The sequence below is a fragment of the Lytechinus pictus genome, chromosome 2 (assembly GCF_037042905.1).
Source record: "Lytechinus pictus isolate F3 Inbred chromosome 2, Lp3.0, whole genome shotgun sequence".
Lineage (NCBI taxonomy): Eukaryota > Metazoa > Echinodermata > Echinoidea > Temnopleuroida > Toxopneustidae > Lytechinus > Lytechinus pictus.
This window is the reverse complement of record NC_087246.1, coordinates 36,848,611-36,852,690: the sequence shown is the minus strand read 5'-3', so window position 1 is coordinate 36,852,690 and position 4,080 is coordinate 36,848,611.

Below are 4,080 nucleotides of genomic sequence, written 5' to 3'. Positions count from 1 at the left end.
TTTAATTCTATTCAACATTCCTATTCATGCTTAGGCTAGAACTTATTTTCCTTAAATCTTTTTATGCACTTCCAGTGACCTTTATGTGAATCAAAAGAAATGGAAAAAAAAAATTATTTTAGAAGCTTGAAAACGTTTTTATTTTAATTTATTTATCAGAGCTGCATGACATGATACTAATTGTGAAACATTGTGACAATGAAATTTCAGTGAGTAGGCAAAATTTTGTTCAAATTTATATCCTCTCACAATAAAATTGGAGGATTTGATGTTTGCTTGTTCATTAAAAAAAATATAAAAAAATAAAGACCCCACCTTGAAACACTGACTATGAAACTTGAGTGAAAAGGCAAAAAAAATTGGTCAAAATATACATCCCTTCTCAATTAAATTGGAGGATTTGATGCCCGCTTGCCGTTTATTAAAAAAAAACCTTCCATTTGAAGGGTTTGAATTAGTGAGGTAAGTTTTAACCAAGACATTACCTAATTCAGTTCATCGGAGTCAAAGAAACAGATCATAATAATACATACGGGATATCACGTGTCACCTTTACTTTTGTAATATAATGAGTCTGAAGCTCAGACTAGTGTACAAGCATCAGAGATGTAAGTGCTGCGGGAAAATCACATCACGGCCGCTTGTGTGCTGGATGCAGATTAAGCATGACTCCTGTCTGTTTACATCTTTATTGTATGATGAATACTTGGTTCTGATTTTCTCTGTTAATGAGGATCAGGAGAACAAATAAAATCATATTGGAAAACATAAATGAATGGTAAATGCTGGGTAATTTGTTTGCAGGGTTTTTTTCCAGTTATCAAATGTCCTAAGTCTTGGATTTGTGATATTGCAGACTGATTCCTATGGCTGTTTTTGTAAATCTTTCAACAAAAATAAGGGTAATAATAAAAACATTTTATTGCGCAGCTACTGTAATAGTATACTCTACTGCATATAACAAAATAAACTGTACATTTCTAAGAGAGTATTACTAAGAAGATAAGTCTGAAGGTTAGTTTTGAACATATTAAGTTAATGTGCTTAAAACTCTTCTTAATATTATTAACCTATGGGTGATTCCCTTATTGAGAGTATGAGTGTGTTCCATTTTTATAGTAATGTCAGTTATAGAATCGGTAATGTAATTTGCTTTCATGTATTCGGAAAAGTGTGGATAACATGAAAGGAAAAACTTATTTGGCACACATATTCATTTGAACATAGATATACTGTTATATCAAAGATACCAGTCTGATAAGTCAGGGACATAGATTTTACACCTTCATTTATCATGTCTTCTGGATAAAATTAAACACATTTTATGTTTACTTTTAGAAATGCAGAATTGATGAAACTTTACCAATTGAACTTAATTGTCAAACCTCTTTAACTTGTATAAAGTTATTAATTACAATTAAGCCAAAGGATTAATATATAATAAACACAACATTGTAAAAGTACCAATGATTTGCCCGTCCTATAAATGCATCTGTAAATGATTTGTGAACATTTTTTTTTTTTTTTAAGAGTTACTCACAGGAGGCCATATGACCAGCCACCCAAAACCAACAATAAGTTGCCAGGGAGGTTCTATGAAAATTGCCAAAATACTAATTTGGTATTCAAAAAGCAAAAAAAAAAGAAAAATTCATTTATCTAAGTGTTTCTTTTCTTCTTCATACCGTCAAAATTTTAAGTTTTAAGGTTGAACAGAAAACAAGATACAAGAGTTTCTTTGACATAAATTTTTGCATTGAAATTTTCACTGAAATTGCTCAGTGTGCACATCTTCTGCTTGATTGAACCCCAAATTTCAAATGTTGTTTTCTCAATTTTTTGAAGCTCTCACTTAGTATTTTCTGTATTCAGTGAAGTATTACTATGGGTTATTGTTGATCAATCTGGACAAGTTAAATATCATGATGTGCTTATTCAAACTTGGTGACATATTGTTGGTTTTGGGGTGGCAGGTAACACATATTAAATATCATGATGTGCTTATTCAAACTCAATAAAAAATCTCAACATTCATTTTAGGTGACATATTGTTGGTTTTGGGGTGGCAGGTAACACATTATAAATATGTGATTTTACGATGTTTTGATGGCATGGCTTGTGATAATCACATAACAAAGTGTAAGTATGTAATATCGTGAAGCTTTTTTGTTTATTTTCTTTATGTGCTGGATTACATATGATTGATTTATGTATATTTGAATGATTATTCTGTTTTACTTGCCAATTTTTTTTTCTTTTGTGACAAAGAGATAAGAAGTGAGCCTATGATAAGACAAATTATCTTTTTTTTCTAGCCTTCAAAGAAAAATAGTCCACTTTATTTTTACTTTGAAAGACAATAAATCTATTTTCTTACCATTGATATAGCTGTTACATTGTGCATTTTTTAATTTTCAAGTAGAGGTAATCAAAGTGACCCACTGAGTTTTATTCATATGCATTGTTCACTTCAAGTCCTAACAAATTGTTGTAAGTTGTTCAGACAATTCATGACCATTATGAATTAATTATGATGTCATGAATCATGTTACAAGAAATGTATGATGTCACAAGATATTTTACTTGCATCATGTGTTGTCTGTGCAACTTGAACATATTTCATTTGTGTTCTGTTTTTCAAATGAATCTGTTTGGCCCACAGTATTTCTTGCAACAAATTAAATGTCTATTACCTATAACCTCATTTCTCATTGAATTTGTGAAAGAAAAAGGAGAAGAAAAGTTGCGTAGCTTTGTTGCTGAAATACGTCAAATCATCTTTGATTTCGGGTAGAATTGACCTTATTGACCTTTCCTTTATTTGCATTCATTACCTCCTCTTCGTATATGAAAACTGCCTTCATGGGCGGTGCCAGGACATTTTTGATTGGGTAGGGGTGAGGGAGTTTGGATCTATAGGTGACTTCATTTTCAAATAAATGAAGAAGGATGTTATAGATCTGTGATCCAGCCCTCTCTTTTCACCAATTTGTTCTTTGCTTCCCCCTCTTTTCTTCTAAATATTCTTTCTTTAACACTTGAAAAGTCATGGAGGGGGCCGCTACTCCTGCTCCCCTCTGGCATCGGACCTGACTCCAAATATCTTCACAAAGGAGGTTTGAATTTTAGCAGGGGTTCATGATAATCATGGTGATAAACAATTATAACAATATTGGTTTAAAAACTCCAACCTCCTAAGCAGGCCAATTGGCTTGAAGGAGACAACGCTGTCTTTTAAAGAAAATGTGGGACAGGGAATCACATTAAAAAAAAAACGTTTTTATAATGTTACATGATCAATGTAAAAATAACATTTTTAAAACTCTCTTAAGATATTATGGCAATAAAATCTTATGTTATAAAAAGTTATGAAAACATGTTTTCAAAATATTTCAACAAATTATTTTTGAAATTTTTTAGCTGATGTTCTCTCAAAATGTTGAAAATGTATTAGAAACGATAATTTTGACCTTTTTGTGATATCATTTCAACATTTTAAGAGAAACAAAATAAATTTTACTGACATGTTGATAATGTTATATGTTGGATGCAAAAATAGCATTTAAAAAAATGTTATGATGACAGTAATAATAAATGTTCTTGAAATGATATGAAACTATGGTTTTATACTAATTAAAAAAAACATTTTTGAAATAAAAATGTTTTCCAAAAATGTTTCAAAAATAGATAATAAACATCCTTATTTTTACGTTTTTGTGATGTAATATTGATATTTTTGAGAAACAAAATAACATTTTACTAACATCTTTATAATGTCATACATTTGATGTAAAAATATCATTTTAAAAACGATGTTAAAATACTCTGACAATAACATCAAACATTCTTGAATTGTTATGAAACTATGATATTTTAACTAAACTTTTTGAAAAATGTTTTCCTGATATTTTTCAATTTGCTTTCAATGTAATAAAAATGTAATGACGGCAACATCAAACGTTCTAGAAAAGTCACCAAACAATATCTTTAGCCTATTTCAATTAAGCTTTTCATTTTAACATTTGTTTAATGTTTAAAATAATGTTAATAAAATTTATTGGAATGATTATTCTTTTGATG